Source organism: Rhinoderma darwinii, chromosome 4 (assembly GCF_050947455.1).
Source record: "Rhinoderma darwinii isolate aRhiDar2 chromosome 4, aRhiDar2.hap1, whole genome shotgun sequence".
In the NCBI taxonomy this organism is placed as follows: domain Eukaryota; kingdom Metazoa; phylum Chordata; class Amphibia; order Anura; family Rhinodermatidae; genus Rhinoderma; species Rhinoderma darwinii.
In genome coordinates this window covers 174,965,597-174,983,679 of record NC_134690.1, presented here as the reverse complement: position 1 = coordinate 174,983,679, position 18,083 = coordinate 174,965,597, and the positions used below count along the sequence as shown (strand labels likewise).

General features: G+C 44.3%; 1 protein-coding gene across 1 annotated transcript in view; it reads left to right on the top strand.

The window, feature by feature from the left end:
- Positions 1 to 5,151: 5,151 nt before the first annotated feature.
- The window catches only part of TDRP (testis development related protein), a 149,527-nt gene continuing 136,595 nt past the window's right edge, over positions 5,152 to 18,083 (top strand). The window contains exon 1 of the mRNA XM_075864129.1: positions 5,152 to 5,466. The gene's annotated coding sequence lies outside the window, so the exon portion shown is untranslated. The remainder of the gene's footprint in view (positions 5,467 to 18,083) is intronic.

The following is an 18,083-nucleotide window of genomic DNA, read 5'->3' as shown; positions in this document are numbered from 1 at the left end:
AGTAATTCCCTGACGTCGCTGTCCATATATGGACAGCGATGTCAGGGATTTCCAGTGTTGTCACGGTCTTCCCCAGAGCGGAGTCCCGGGCAGATCGCTAGTATAGGCTCTGCTCCGGCACTCTGTGGAATCCCCTGACATTGCTGTTTATATATGGACACGCAATGTCTGGGGCTTCCCCAGAGCCAGAGTCCCGGGCAGAGCGCTAGTATAGGCTCCGCTCCAGGACTCTGTGGAATCCACTGACATCGCTGTCCATATATGGAGTGTTGTCAGGGTCTTCCCCAGAGCGGAGTCCCGGGCAGAGCGCTAGCATAGGCTCTGCTCCGGGACTCTGTGGAATTCCATGACATCGCTGTCCATATATGGACAGTGTTGTCAAGGTCCTCCCCAGAGCGGAGTCCTAGGCAGAGCGCTAGTATAGACTCTGCTCTGGCACTCTGTGGAATCCTCTGACATCGCTGTTCATATATGGACACGCGATGTCTGGGGATTAACCAGAGCCGGAGTCCCGGGCAGAGCGCTAGTATAGGGTCTTCTTCGGGACTCTGTGGAATCCCCTGACATCGTTGTCCACATATGAACACGCGATGCCTGGCAGAGCCGGAGTCCCGGGCAGAGCGCTAGTATAGGCTCTGCTCCGGGACACTGTGGAATTCCCTGACATCGCTGTCCATATATGGACAGTGTTGTCAAGCTCTTCCCCAGAGCGGAGTCTTGGGCAGAGCGCTAGTATAGACTCTGCTCCAGCACTCTGTGGAATCCCCTGACATCGCTGTCCATATATGGACACGCGATGTCTGGGGCTTCCCCAGAGCCAGAGTCCCAGGCAGAGCACTAGTATAGGCTCTGCTCCGGGACTATGTGGAATCCCCTGACATGGCTGTCCACATATGGACAGCGATGTCTAGGGCTTCCCCAGAGCTGGACAGTGATGTCGGGAACACAGCTGGAGTTCCAGCAGGAGCGCTACTAGCACTCTGCCCGGGACACCAGCTCTGGAATTTCCCCTGACATCTCTGGCTATATATGTATGGACAGTGATGTCAGGGGCTCCTCCAGAGAAGGAATCCCCGGCCAAGCGTCGGCAACGCTCTGGCTGGGGATTCCACTCCTAGAGGGAGCCCCAATGGAGCTATCTACTGGGTGTGTACGAGCACTGTGACAGCATCTGCAGAGGGCACTGTGACTGCATCTACAGAGGGCACTGTGGCAGCATTTACAGAGGGCACCATGGCAGCATCTACAGAGGGCACAATGGCAGTATCTACAGAGGGCACCGTGGCAGCATCTACAGAGGGCACCATGGCAACATCTACAGAGGGCACCGTGGCAGCATCTACAGAGGGAACTGTGCAGTTATCTACAGAGGGCACTGCGGCATTATCTACGGGTCGGTGTGTGGCAGTATCTACAGAGGATACAATGGCATTATCTAGGGGTGTGTGGCATTATTTACAGATGGCACTGTGGCAGTATCTACAGAGAGCACTATGGAATTATCTATAGAGGGCTCTGTGGCACTATCTAAAAAGGGGCTGCCTAATCTTGACATTTGTGTGTCTGCCAAACGCTGGCAACTGAGCCGCTGGACTGCATTTAGCGACACTTAAACTGTAAAACTGGATTGTTGAAATAAGAACGTGGAGTAAACTCTCAAATTTCCGTTAAGTTTAAACCTAGCGCTATTATTATAGTAATGTAGTATTATTATAGTAATGTAGTGTTATAGTTATGTAGTATTATTATAGTACCATAGTATAATAGTAATGTAATATTATAGTTGTAACGTCTATGGCCGCAGACCGTCATCCTGACTTACCCTCCCACGGCCGCGGCCATGGATGAGTGAGTTCCCAGCGTCATCACCCTCCTGAGACACCGGCACTCACTTCCTGGTTTAGACACTGTCTCCCGCAGGGCACGCGCGCCCGCACGTGCACGGTCTTAAAGGGCCAGTGAGCGCACAGTTGCAGAATATCTGCAATTAGCCCAGAATGCTGCTGGATTTTAAAAGGGGCTCTGCCCTCTTGATCCTTGCTTGAGTGTTGTTGTGTTACCTTTAGTTTGTCATTGCAAATGGTCTCCTAGTGTTTTCCAGTTCCCAGTGTTACCCGTTCCTGCTGCCTGTACCCTGTATCCCGTGCTACCGTGCCCCTGTGCATTCAAGAGTGGAAGTCGTGTTGTGCACTCCACTGCATCTATTGTGTCTCACTACGCCGGGTGCTCGTCTACGGTTCGAGCCTCATCTTAGCCTGAATCCACCGCTACTGTCTACATTGCCTCAGGTACCCTTTCTGAAATATAGACATTGCAATGTACCTGTTTGGCCAGCTGTTACCCCACTACATGGTACGGCCCAGTGGGTCCACACTCCGTGCCGTGACATTAAAGCATGCTCTTTGTAAAACAATGTCTTTGAAATGATCTCTTTTTACAGTTCAAACTAAAAGATGCCCATTTGAATTAGTTGGCCAGTTGTAGTGGTTAATCGTCTATTAAAAAGAGCAAAAATAAGTAGCATTCTATTTTAATTGTCTATCATTTACAAAACATGTCAACAGTAAACGGAAATAAAAGCAAACTATAACAACGCCGGCTGGCAACAAGACGGCAGGACTATGGTAGAACCAAATTGTGAAACAACCAGACAGACGAGGGGAAGAAATTTAAGGAACATGTATCACAATACTGATAGGCGACAAAAATACAAGAAACAAGAACTCACCGATTAAAGACAGTGATGGAACTAGATGAAGATGGCAGACAGATGATGGAAACAATCGGATGATGGGACTTGATAACAGTCGAGTGATGGTAACGACAGACAATAGATGATGATAACATTCAGATGATGGAAACCAAATGAATGATGATAAATGATACCAAGCTAATCCTAACTTGTTCTCCCTATATCTATCCCTGGATCTGTCCCTTAGCACTTACCCTAACACCACACCACTAGCCCTAGATTTGTGAAATACTGTCCCTAATCTGTAGACACGGTCCCTAACACAACACCAGGAAAACACTAGGAACCGGAGGCAATAAAATCAAGACAAACCGATCGCAAACCCAGTGAAACTAGGTAAACAGAAAAGAACACTATGAAACAGGATGAAACTAAACAACTAACAGGACTGAACAAGTAAACACGGACTGAGGAAATACTTAAGCAGAGCTGGAAAAACACAGTACTAGACTGGATTACAGGATCTGTTTCTCACATGGCAAACGCACATAGCAAGTACTATAACTGACATCCAAATACTGTGGCCAGAGATTCTTAAGGAGAGGCAGCAGACCATTCATGTTGCCTCTCTATAAATGAGCTATAGTGACTTACTGACCTACACTGATGATTCAGCTGTGCAGCTGCTATTGCTCAATAGCTGGGAGTTTACGAGCGTGAAGGCATAGACCTGCAGCTCGTAACCCACTTTTTCGTTTAAGTAAAATTTTACTAGTGCATTCTTTGGGGAAAAAAATTATATTAATTAAATAAACATATATGCAAATGTCTACCATGACATTAGGAAAGAATCTGAAAACTTGATTTTGTTTTAAGAATTGTGATACTCACTTCTATCTTTATAGGATATCTATTGTAATGTCCGTGGCTGCGGGCTGTCAGCTCCAACCTCCCCCTGACAGCCGCAGCCACGAGTCGGCAAGTGCTGGCCCCAGCCTCCTCCTCAGGAGACGCCAGCGCTCGCGTCCACTCACCTCTGCCGTATCCCGTAGGGTGCGCACACACGCTCGTGCCCGCTCTTAAAGGGGCAGCGTGCGCACCGGACCTCATGGACGAACTTTGACCCGTGAGTACCCTGAACTATAAGAGGGGTCCAGCACCCTAGTTCTATGCCTGAGCGTTGTTGTGTTCCCTTTAGTTTGTCTATGTGATGGCCTCCTAGTGTGTTTCCTGTTCCAGTCCCTGTCCCTATACTTGTTTCCAGTTCCTGTTCCTAGCAATACATACCTGCCTGGTCTAGCATGGTGCTGTGCCAAAGTCGTGCCGTGCTGCATCCACGTTTGACCTGCTTCACCTCGCCTGACGTCCGCCTGCTACCTAAGTCCCAGCCGAGCCTGCCCTGCTGCTGTCTGAGCTGCCACAGGTACCTATAGAACTATAGACAGTCACCTGCTCCCTGTTGGCCAGCTGCCTTACCGCCAAGGCTTTACGGCCCAGTGGGTCCACAGACCCTTCGTGACATCTATCTATTAGTGCTGGCAAGAGTGCTCATCACCAAGTTGGCATATTGCCAAGGCACGGCACCTTCGGGCCTCATAAAGTAGTCTACAAAATTATCTTTCACCTGTATCTGTATACCATGATTTGATGGCGTAACAGAGCTCCAGTTGATGTTGATCACCTGAAAACTAATTGTGTCTCTACTTTTATGTCAGATTCCCGGACATAGTTGCTGAGAAAAAAGGCTACTTTTAAAAAGTGGATACATATATCAAAGACTCATATTTCACTGTACTAAACAAACATTAAGAAAAATTTTGCTAAATATTTTTTTTCCTGGGGGTTGCACATAACTGACGCATTCTCCACCGGGGAACAACATTAAGCAGAATCTTCAACAGGAGGTGCATTTATAATCTTCTAACCCTGCGCTCCTCTTGAGGAGCTGTAGAGGTCCCCTCCTGATGCAAATCACTATATTTTTGTTTGTTTTGTTTTTTTGGCGCAAAGAAAGGATGCCAAGGTCCTCTCCTCATCAACTAGTAGGTAAAAATAGCGTCTGGGTGGATTTTCAAAATGCGCCTCCAAATCTGCATCAGAAATTTTATTGACAATCCACAGTAAAGTTCGTATGCAAACCTTGTGTCTAAATAAAAATCTGCATAAAAAATCTGCATGAAAAGGAGACGTTTTTTCAAGGTGAATTCCTTGGAAATGCATTTAGGATTTTCATGAATGAAAAAAACTCAATTGTGAACATGTGGGTTAAGTAATCATAAAACATTTCCATTAAAAATAAATAACAGCTGCTTAAAATGACACATATTTCATTCTGATCTTTTAATCTTTGAGCTCAATGTGGCTTTCGTGTCTTTGTAGATTGGCTAAAGGGAAGTGGTTATTAGGTGTATTTAACATCCTTTTGAGCACTTAGCTTGCAGATGCTCAGAAATACAGGCCTCTGCAGATCATCAGCACTAGAAGCCTGTAAAGGATGAGATTGCAGTCTATCAGCTGCAGGATGAACTGCTCCGTAACAGCACTAACAGACCCATAACAAATGGTCTCCATACATGCACTGCTGCGTTTCACAGTATGAATTAATTATTATCCTTATTACCATCATTCCAGAAACATGTCATCCTGCTGAGACCAGTTAAAGGTGGTCATCATTTCATTCATTATACTGCATATGTCTGAGACTGCATCACAGACCTTTTCTCCTTGGATGAAGGTTTATACGGGAAGAAGAAAAGCTCTGCAATATATCTAAAGTAAGTTCTAAATCTTGTATGTCATTTTATAAATTCAGCAAGTTCTAACATATTTCTACTGAGTTTTTAATGTTATCCTCCACCTATTTTTATTTTTGTATTATGGGTAAAAATAAAGCTAAATCTAACATTTTGACCCCTGTAATTTCTAAAGAGGCAGGATAAGAGATTACTGAAGCATACATGATGACATTGACCTTGCTCTCAGAGAACTGCAGGAATGCAGTATTTCAATAACAGTCTGAGGCATTTATCGTTATTCTTTAATCTATGGAGCACAACTTTGGAAATAGATTAAACAGTTAGTTCTTATTTGCAGAGCTTGGTTATCTAGTGGGGATTCATGCAGGGTACTTGCACACATGTTCATAAAAAGGCTTAAGGCCCCATCCCCATGCACACGACCGTAGAATTTGTCTGTAATTGCGGACCGTAATTACGGACCACAATTATGGACCCATTCATTTCTAGTGACCATGGACACCTTCCCGTATATTTATGGGAAGGAGTCCGGGCCGTAGAAAGCCTCCCCAAAAGAAAGGACATGTCCTATCTTTTGCTTTTTACGGACCGCGCTCCCATAATTTGTATGGGAGAACAGGCCGAAAATGCGGTGGATGTCCGTGGCCGCCAGCGGCTGGCGGTGCCCGTAATTGCGTGCCATGATTACAAGCACGATCGTGTGTATGAGGCCTGATATAAGAATAGTGCGATAATCCATATGTATCGGGCGTCAGATTTCTAAGCGCTCGACTGTAAAATAAGTGGGAATTACCAAAATAACTGAGTAAAAAAATACTTTAAAAGCGTGGTCTAGGTTCTAATGTAAAAATATATATATAAACATGTATTGAGCAACAAATTGGAGAACCCTGCCATTTTGTCTAGATCCACCAACAATATTATGTGTATTCAAGTCTCCCGATGGCAGATGTCAGAGGGAAAGAGAATCCTTCGTTCTACTTGAAAATAAACTGCTGCCAGAATATCCCAAAATGTATGTTTGGCCGAACTGGACTTGCATGTGGTTAAGTGGGCGGTCCTAATCACTGATTGTACTCACACAGGGAAGGCTGTCAATCACATAGTAGAACCGCCCACTGGATTCCTAAGTCCAGAATGAACAGAGGTTTAAATAAATAAATTACAAGTTATACCAAACCTTTTCCCACCACAACTGCTGTGCTGGGGGAGAGAATTTTAGCTGGGGTGGCGGAGTATTTAAACTAGGCCTGATGAGGGAGGTCAATGTAGAAAATAAAGGTGTAGTTAGGTTAGAGAGGGGTCAGACTATATTGGTGGGGGAAGAAACAGACTGTGGGGAGAGGACTAGGCAACAAGATAAGGAGATCCTTTCATTACAAAACAGCAATGAAAATAAAAATGCCCAAATGTCAAATAATCACATTTCTGATACTGAAAGTGAAATATTTAAAGGCAAGTTAAAGTGTATGTTCACAAATGCCAGAAGTCTAGCAAGCAAAAGGGGGGAGCTGGAGGCCTTGGCACTGGAGAAACATATAGCTATAGTTGGTGTTGCTGAAACATGGCTAGACTCTTCACACGACTGGGCTGTAAATCTACAGGGTTTTACACTGTTTCGGAAAGACAGGACAAATAGGAAAGGTGGTGGTGTATGTCTGTATGTGAGAAGTGATATGAAAGTGAGTGTGAAAGAGACATTAGAGGGTGAAGATTGTGAGGAGGTTGAAACCTTGTGGATGGAACTAGAAAGGGAGGTTTTACACTGAAAAAATTACTTTTGGTGTAATCTATAGACCCCCCAATATAACTGAGGAGACGGAAGTTCAGCTATATAAACAGATGGAGCGGGCTGCACAGGCTGGTACTGTAGGGATAATGGGAGATTTTAATTACCGGGATATTAATTGGTGTCATGGTTCGGCTTCAACTGCAAAGGGGAGACATTTCCTCCGGCCCCATGCACACGAACGTAAAAACGTCTGTAATTACGGGCCGTAATTACGGGACCATAGACTTCTAATGGCCACGGGTACCTCCCCGTATGCTTGCGGGAAGGTGCCCGTGGCGTTAAAAAATATAGAACATGTCCTATTTCAGGCCGTAATAACGGCACGGGCAGGCCTATAGAAGTCTATGGGGCTCCCGTAATTACGGGTGACTACGTGTGTGCACCCGTAATTACGGGAGCGTTGCTAGGCGATGTCAGGGGATAGTCACTGTCCAGGGTGCTGAAAGAGTTAAACGATCGGCAGTAACTCTTTCAGCACCCTGGACAGTGAATACCTATCACAATATAGATCAACCTGTAAAAAAAATAGAAGTTCACACTTACCCAGATCTCCCTGATTCTTCCTCCAGTCCAGCTTCCCGGGATGACGTTTCAGCCCATGTGACAGCTGCAGCCAATCACAGGCTGAAGCGGTCACATGGACTGCCGCGTCATCCAGGGAGGTCAGACTAGATGTCAAGAGATTATGCTTGAGAAAGATCCTGAGGGATTGAAACGTTGCATGGGTGAATAAAGGTTTTTCTACATTTTGGAAGTGCTGCCTCCTTGTCCATTTTTCTGTCCAAGAGAGGGACATGTCACCAAGACAACGGCCTGGTAAGTATGAATTTCTTTTCCTTTTACTGCGGAAAGGGCTGTCCCTTCTCTCTATCCTGCACTGATAGAGAGCTCAAAACTTACAACGCTGCCCTTCACCGCGCCAAACAAGTCTATTTCACTTCTCTCATCTCCACACTATCTAATAATCCAAAACGCCTCTTTGATACTTTTCACTCCCTCCTTAGTCCTAAAGTGCAGACGCCAATCACAGATCTCAGTGCTGAAGACATGGCCACTTATTTTAAAGTTAAAATTGACAACATCCGGCATGATATTATCTCCCAGTCCCCCAGTAACATCGATCCCCTTCCCTCCCGCACTCCCTCTTCTTCACTCTCAGCATTTGACCAAATAACTGAAGAAGAAGTCTCCAGGCTCCTCTCTTCTTCTCGTCCTACTACCTGTCCAAGTGATCCTATCCCCTCACACCTCCTCCAGTCCCTCTCCCCAGCTGTCACTAGTCACCTGACTAAAATATTTAACCTCTCTCTTTCCTCTGGTATCTTTCCCTCCGCTTTTAAACATGCCATTATAAACCCATTACTGAAAAAACCAACTCTTTACCCATCCAGCGCTGCTAACTACCGACCAGTCTCTAATCTGCCCTTCATCTCCAAACTCCTGGAACGCTTGGCCTACTCTCGCCTTATCTGCTATCTCTCTGCTAACTCCATTCTTGACCCCTTACAATCTGGTTTCCGCACCCTACACTCCACAGAAACTGCCCTTACTAAAGTCTCAAATGATTTGTTGTTGGCTAAATCGGACGGTAAATCCTCTCTCCTTATTCTTTTGGATCTCTCTGCAGCCTTTGACACTGTAGACCACAAACTCCTACTTAACATGCTCCACTATATTGGCCTCAAGGACGCGGCTCTCTCTTGGTTTTCCTCCTATCTCTCTGACCGCTCGTTCAGTGTGTCATTTGCTGGTTCCACTTCTTCTCCTCTTCCCCTTGCTATCGGGGTTCCTCAGGGATCAGTCCTAGGTCCGCTGCTCTTTTCTCTCTATACAGCTCCTATTGGACAAACCATCAGCAGATTTGGCTTCCAGTACCATCTCTACGCTGATGACACCCAATTATATACCTCTTCCCGTGACATCACCCCTGCTCTAATACAGAACACCAGTGATTGTCTGTCCGCTGTCTCTAACATCATGTCCTCTCTCTAGCTGAAACTGAATCTTTCTAAAACTGAGCTCCTTGTGTTCCCACCATCTACTAACCTCCCTAAACCTGATGTCTCCATCTCGGTGTGTGGCACTACCATCACTCCTAAGCAGCACGCCCGCTGTCTCGGGGTTATTTTTGACTCAGATCTTTCCTTTACTCCTCACATACAATCACTTTCACGCTCCTGTCATTTTCACCTCAAAAACATCTCCAGAATCCGCTCTTTTCTTACGAAGGAAACCGCCAAAACTCTCATTGTTGCTCTGATTCACTCTCGTCTTGACTACTGTAACTCATTACTAGTCGGTCTTCCCCTCACTAAAATCTCCCCTCTCCAATCTATCTTCAATGCAGCAGCCAGGCTCATCTTTATGACCAACCGCTACACTAACGCCTCTAATCTGTGCCAGTCACTGCACTGGTTGCCCATCCCCTTCCGAATAAAATTCAAACTTATTACTCTCACCCACAAAGCTTTCCACAGTGCTGCACCTCCTTACATCTCCTCCCTCATCTCTGTCTACCACCCTACTCGGGCTCTACGTTCTGCCAACGACCTTAGATTAAAATCCTCCATAATCCGAACCTCCCACTCCCGTCTCCAAGATTTCTCTCGTGCTGCACCCGTCCTCTGGAATGCGCTACCCCAGACAATCCGATTAATTCCCAATATCCACAGTTTTAAACGTGCCCTGAAAACACATCTATTTAGACAGGCCTATAACATTCCCTAATCTGACTCCTTTCCATAGCCCTCCTTTTAGATTAGTCATCAGAATAAGATTCCCTCACACTCCTTCTCTTCATGTCCGTCATAAACGGATACTGGCTGGTGACCGGCTCATGCAGCTTTATGTCACCACCGCATGTGTATAAAAATGGCCGGACCATTTTACAGAACAAACACTATTACACTTTGTGTCTCCCTCATGTCCTCATAGATTGTAAGCTCTTGCGAGCAGGGTCCTCACTCCCCAGGTTTGAATTGTAAATGAACTTTGTCACTATAATGTCTGATATTGTTTGTTTCATGTCCCCTCTAAATTGTAAAGTGCTGCGTAATATGTTGGCGCTATGTAAATAAAGATTATTATTATTATTATTATTATTAAGGGCTGCCGATTACTGCAGTGCAATTTTTCAGCGAAAACGTGCCCGTAAATACGGGTGGAATACTGGTGACATACGGGTCGAATACGTGTGACCAAGGACCTGTATTTACGCCAGTATTTACGGGAGAACAAAAATACGTTCGTGTGCATGAGGTCTCAACCTGTTGCAGGAAAATTTTATGGGCCAGTTTGTGGAAGACCCGACTAGAGGTGAAGCTATGTTGGATCTGGTCATTTCTAATAATGCAGAGCTTGTTGGGAGCGTCAATGTTCGTGAAAACCTCGGTAACAGTGATCATAATATAGTTAGATTTTACATATACTGTAAAAAACAAACAGGCTGGGAGGGCAAAAACATTTAATTTTAAGAAGGCCAATTTCCCCAGGATGAGGGCTGCAACTCAGGATATAGACTGGGAAGAACTAATGTCAAATAATGGTACAAATGATAAATGGGAGATTTTCAAATCTACTTTGGGTAATTATAGTGCAAAATTTATTCCTATAGGTAACAAGTATAAACGACTAAAAATAAACCCCACATGGATTACACCTTTTGTAAAAAGGGGCAATACATGACAAAAAAAAAGGCATTTGAAAAATACAAATCTGAGGGTACAGCTGTAGCCTTTGTAAATTATAAAGAGCTTAATAAAATTTGTAAAAAGGTAATAAAATCAGCAAAAATACAAAATGAAAGGCAGGTGGCCAAGGATAGTAAAACAAATCCCCAAAAATTCTTCAAGTATATAAATACAAAAAAGCCAAGGCCTGAACATGTAGGACCCCTAGATAGTGGTAATGGGGAGTTGGTCACAGGGGATCAAGAGACGGCAGAGTTCCTAATGGGTTCTTCAGCTCTGTATATACAACAGAAGAAAAAGCAGCTGATGTAGCTGGTGCCAGTGCTGTTAATATATCAATTGATATACTGAATTGGATGAATGTAGATATGGTCCAATCTAAATTAAACAAAATAAATATACACAAGGCCCCGGGACCAGATGGGTTACACCCTAGAGTTCTTAAAGAGCTTAGTTCAGTTATTTCTGTCCCCCTCTTCATAATATTTAGAGATTCTCTAGTGACTGGTATAGTGCCAAGGGACTGGCGCAGGGCAATTGTGGTGCCTATTTTCAAAAAGGATTCTAGGTCTTTCCCGGGTAATTATAGACCAGTAAGCTTAACATCCATTGTGGGGAAAATGTTTGAGTGGCTATTGAGGGATTATATACAGAATTATTTGACAATAAATAGTATTATAAGTGACAGCCAGCACGGTTTTACTAAGAACAGAAGCTGTCAAACCAACCTGATTTGTTTTTATGAAGAGGTGAGCAGAAGCCTAGACAGAGGGGCCTCTGTGGATATAGTGTTTTTGGACTTTGCAAAGGCATTTGACACTGTCCCTCATAGACATCTAATCGGTAAATTAAGGACTATAGGTTTAGAATGTATCGATTGTAATTGGATTGAGAATTGGCTCAAGGACCACATCCAGAGAGTTGTGGTCAATGATTTCTACTCTGAATGGTCCCCGGTTATAAGTGGTGTACCCTAGGGTTCCGTGCTGGGACCACTATTATTCAACTTATTTATTAATGATATAGAGGATGGGATTAATAGCACTATTTCTATTTTTGCAGATGACACCAAGCTATGTAGTAATGTTCAGTCTATGTAAGATGTTCGTGAGTTGCAAGCGGATTTAAACAAACTTAGTGTTTGGGCGTTCACTTGGCAAATGAGGTTTAATGTAGATAAATGTAAAGTTATGCACCTGGATACGAACAACCTGCATGCATCATATGTCCTAGGGGGAGCTACACTGGGGGAGTCACTTGTTGAGAAGGATCTGGGTGTACTTGTAAATCATAAACTAAATAACAGAATTCAATGTCAATCAGCTGCTTCAAGAGCCAGCAAGATATTGTCATGTATTAAAAGAGGCATGGACTCGCGGGACAGGATGTAATATTACCACTTTACAAAGCATTAGTGAGGCCTCATCTAGAATATGCAGTTCAGTTGTGGGCTCCCGGTCATAGAAAGGATGCCCTGGAGTTAGAAAAAATACAAAGAAGAGCAACGAAGCTAATAAGGGGCATGGAGAATCTAAGTTATGAGGAAAGATTAAAAGAACTAAACCTATTTAGCCTTGAAAAAAGACGACTAAGGGGGGGGGGAACATGATTAACTTATATAAATATATTAATATCACATACAAAAAATATGGTGAAATCCTGTTCCATGTAAAACTCCCTCAAAAAACAAGGGGGCGCTCCCTCCGTCTGGAAAAAGAAAGGTTCAACCTGCAGAGGCGACAAGCCTGCTTTACTGTGAGAACTGTGAATCTATAGAATAGCCTACCACAGGAGCTGGTCACAGCAGGGACAGTAGATGGCTTTAAAAAAGGCTTCGATAATTTCCTAGAACAAAAAAATATAAGCTCCTATGTGTAGAAATATTTACCTTCCCTTTTCCCATCCCTTGGTTGAACTTGATGAACATGTGTCTTTTTTCAACCGTACAGACTATGTAACTATGACTATGTAACTATATCAATCTCTTTAGCTACCTCTGCCTATAACATGCTGGCCACAGATTAGACTGCATTTTCAATGTGACAGGTTTCCTTTAAGTATCACTAAAGTTATATTAATCCAGTTAAATCGACTGCGCTACTGTATCCGTCGAAAAAACGGAAACCTGCCGGAACGGTGACAAACGTAAACCATTAGCACTGTTTCCATCACCATTGATATCAATGGTGATGCAAACGGAAGCTGTGGTTTCCGTTTGACTTTCCGTTGCGGGCTTCCACGACAGAAACCTCCGACGGAACCCCTGAACAGAAAGTAATGCAAATTGGGATGAAAAAGCTGCTCCTCTGAACGGGCGCTCAGGTGTGAATTGTACTAGTATCCTCACAAAATCGTCAGGGTTTATTTCAACGATTTTATTCGATATACTATTAAAAACAATATAAAATTCAATTGCTGCAACGCGTTTCAACCACGCACTATTAAACAATCTATTAAAATACAATTACATTTGTATTTAAAATAATAGGATAAAACTGAGTGTAATACACCTACAAAGAAGAAATAATAACCATTATTTACAATACGAGCATTTCTTTTTTAAAATTAAATATAAAGAAACAAGAGTGGTGGGCTCCCGACATTTGAAAATTTAATAGATTCAAACGAGCAGCAATTAAACTAGAAGTATTTCTTAACAGCAATCTAATTATTTTCTTTTAGAATAAAAGATAGCATCAAAATAATTAGAAAGTATAAACATAATTATTGAAGAAACTAAGAGTACTCACACTGTCTGCCAGCGGCGAGAGTGCGCGGACGATGTTTTTTGAAGTACACGGTTACCTGCACATAAACATATATATATATATATATATATATATATATATATATATATATATAAAATTAATCTTCTTTCACAATAAAACCAAGAATATCTATTATTTGGTAGAAAATAGATGGTTAAAAGGTAGAAAATTGTAGAAATAGCTATTAAGAGAAAATCAGAGTGAGAAAAAGAAAAAAACATACACGCACCTGTTTTGAAACGCCCATGATGAACCTTCATCTTGTCTGTTTAACCTGGAAGTGAAGCACATGATATGAGTATATAAGATGATGTATTGTAATTAAATTTATATGCCTGATGAAGACCACAGTGCGTGGTTGAAACGCGTTGCAGCAATTGAATTTTATATTGTTTTTAATAGTATATCGAATAAAATCGTTGAAATAAACCCTGACGATTTTGTGAGGATACTAGTACAATTCACACCTGAGCGCCCGTTCAGAGGAGCAGCTTTTTCTTCCCAATTTGCATTACTTCAAAACCGCGAGGAGAGGAGTTCCTGATACGAATTCACCCCCTGCGGTTATGGCTCCAGAGGCAAGCACAGTGTGATCGAGCGTGTACAACCTACAAAGCCAAGTTGTGCTGGCGACATTGCACAACTCACTAAGGTGAGCTCCATTCATAAAGCTACTTTCTATCCTACAAATATCAGAACGATATCACCTTAGAGGAGCGCCGTTTTCTCTCTTTTTTATCCCCCCTTTTTTTCTTAAGAACCTGAACAGAAAGTGAACGCTGATGTGAACCGGCCCTAAGTGTTATAGGGTGTGAGTCACTGATGACTCCGTCAGGGGATGACAGTTGTATGAGTCAAAGCAAATATGAACTGCCCAACCAAGAAATGCTGCTGCAGATAGATAGTGGATTAGTGTCAGTGAGTGTGTTTCATAATGAGGAGAAGAGAGCATTAATACAATGCCGTTTTGCTTCGGTCTGTCTCCATGTGAGAACTTTTTCTTTAAATAAACATATTTTCATTTTATTTTAAATCCTGGTGCAGATAGTATGTCACTGCCAGCTGATAACACCGGTGTAATGCCACTCATGGTTTTTTCATATATCTAACTGCTATTAATAGTGCCATCAGAAATTGGTGTCTTATTCTGTGTCAAGCAGTTATACGGCACCGTTATACATCAGTCTGCGTCCAAGTGACCATTTTTTTCCCCCCAAAATCCTGGTGCTGATTGCTTGCATATATCTAACTGTTAAAGGTGCTACCCAAATTTTATATATTGTTCTGCGTCAAACTTAGTCAACAATAACAGCAATAAGGAACAATACTGTCACTTTCAGTAGATAAACTGAGTGACTTTTTTCCTTTATAACTAAAGGCCTTGTGGTCAGAATAACCAGCTCAGGCTCATTGGTGTCTCATATTTTTTAAATAAAAATGTCTAGTAATAGAAACAATGGCTATGAATGGGATAATGGAAGAGGAAACACCGGTGCCACGTCATCCGCCATTAAAAATGTGGGTGGTCGTAACGCATTAAGCAGCAGCACTGTTGGCACCAGTCATCCGGCCAGTAGTGGCAGGCAACAGTTGTCTGTCGCCTCCAGTAGGCGTATTAGGCAGCAAATGACATTGTGGACTGGATGGTTTACACATCATCTCAGTCGCAGCAGGATGATGTTACCTCTGATACCGTGACTTTGAGCCGGTGTTTAGTGCATTCCCCCTGCTCCTCCTTTCCAGTTAATTTGTGGCCCATTAGAAAAATGTATTTTCTGTCATCTCTGTCTTCACTGAGCCCTTGTGTGGTATCTTCTATTCTGCTAAGGGACAGCACCCCTGGTGCTAAGTAAATATTCAAGATAATGTTCCTGTTGTTGAGTTGTATGAGAATAGTCAGCATTTGGATTGCTATGAGGAGGAGGATCAGGTGGACGTGGAGGACATGACTGAATTGCGTAGCTGTGTTGGTGGTGGTAGTAGTGGCACTTGTTAGCCATGGTGGTGGTGGTTGTTGTAGGGGCACTGGTAGCTGTGGTGGTAGTGGGACTCAAGGGGGAAATATACAGATAGGAATCATGAGGGGGGGCAAGGAGCCCATAACATATTACAGTCTGAGAAAAGTGGTGGGGATGATGATGATGATGACGATCATGATGATTGTGTGTTGGACAAGACATGGGAACCGGAAACAGTTGCTCCATTCTCAGGATTACCACCAGGGTGAAGCGGAGGTGATAACATTAGAGGAGGAGGGTGGTGGTGGTGGTGATAAAGAGCGGGGTTGACCTATGGCTAAAAATGGCTAAAAAAATCAAACTTACTAAGGGTATATCTGCTTCCACTTTGGTCAGCTCGGGAGCAGGTAATGTGGCTGCTGCTGTTGGTGTAGGCTCAAAACCTGTCAGACCTAGTGCAAGCTCGGGTGGTGGTAGTGGCAGAAATGTTGCAAGCGCTGTTGGTGGTGGCTTTGTGTGGGCATCCTCCTACTCCCAATACTCCTTCCCCCTCCCTTTGTCAGTCAACCATAACAGAATTTCTGGTCAGAAAACAACAATACGCGCCCAGTTATCCGCTTGTGTGCCAGCGTGCGCTCAGCCTCGATGGAGGATACATAGCCGCCATTAATTATCAAAGAAAGCCGTTCCTGTCTTGTACTCTTACGTGTCGGAAAACATGCAATTGTCACTGTATGGCAAGGTGGATGATACACTGACACATGGAGAAAAAATTACAGCCAGGTATAGTACATGTCTTTCACAGCCCACTGGGTGAATGTTTTGCACGGCAGTGGCGACGATGTAGCACTGCAATAAGGCCAGGTTCTAGTGACACTTCCAGGGTTGTGCAGATCTGGTTCCGACACCAGGCGCCAATCTACCTCCTCCTCAATGGAAATCTTCCTGTCCCCAACAGCAACTGGGAGGAATGTTGCTTCCATTTCCCCCTCCCTCCTCTCATATGTGTAAGCTGAAGCGCTGCTATGCTGTTTTACACCAGATGAGTCTGGGGGAGGGAAGCCACACAGTCAGTTGGGTCAGTTGCTGTACAAATCGAGCAGCAAATTTCCTGCTTGATGTCTCTCCACCAACTACAGCTGGGCAACGTAGTCAGCAACAATGTCATGTTTGCCTTTTGCGCTGCTTGATCTGAGATGTTCCAACTCGCTCGAATTCCACCTTGCATATGCTGGACAGTCTGTAGGAGCAGCGTAAAGCTTTCAATGACTACATCATGCACTAGACCACCAACGCAGGTATCATGCTATTTTGAGCTCAGGCAGTGGCAGCTCATCATGAACACTTGTCTCCTACTCAGGCCCTTCGAAGAGGCCACCAGATTTGTGAGTAGGGACAACAGTGGCAACGATGCCCTTCCCCTGGAATTTATATTGGAGCAAATTCAACAAGAGATGGAGGAAGAACAGTTTTCCCATCTTGCTCGCCGCCCCATGGCTGTGGGCAGGGCCGCCATCAGGGGGGTATTAGGGGTAATGGTGTGAGGGGCCCGGCCCAACCTAACTGAAAGGGGGGCCCGGCAACTGCCGCAACATTCTTTTGGTAGGAAAAAACGGGCCCCTGTAATGGGGCCCGTTTTTTTCACCAAAAGAATGTCGTGAGCTGCTGCTGCTGCTGCGGGCCCCCTCCCCTCGTCATGGGGGGCCGTCAAACAGTCCGCCCGCGCGCGCGCACCCGATCGCGCGCACAAGGAAACTCCCGCGCGTGCGCACTCGCGAGCGCGCAACCACGAACGCCCGCACTGGAGACCGCCCGCGCGCGCACCCGCGATCGGCCGCCGCGGACACACATGGACAAAACTTACCTGGAGCCTGGCTGGAGGTGAAGGACTGGACGTCTGGACCGAAGACCTCGCCTGGAAGACATCGCCGGAAGAGGACTTGAGTGGGAGCATCTCTTCTGACACGGTGAGTAAATTATCTCAAAGTGCTGTTTAAGTATGGCCCTGTTCACACAGTATTTTGCAGGCAAAAAAAAATCTGCCTCAAAATTCCTTAAAGAATTTTGAGGCAGATTTTGACCTGACCACACTATCTTGCCGCGTTTTTTTGCTGCGTTTTTTGCCCGCGGCGATTGAGGACAGCAGACAAAAAACACAGCGAAAAATGCATTTTCTGCCTCCCATTGATGTTGATGGGAGGTCAGAGGCGGAACCGCGGCAAGAAAGGACGTGCTGCTTTTTCTTTTTTCCGCGACTGGCTCCCATTGATTTCAGATTAAATCAATGGCAGGCGGTTTTGGAAGTTTTTTGGTGCTGATTCTGACGCAGTGTCCGAGTCAATATCAAGGGCCAAAAACTCTGTGAACTGGGCCTTATTGTTAGGGCTTATTCAGACGAACGTGTAATACATTCGTGCAACGTGCGTGA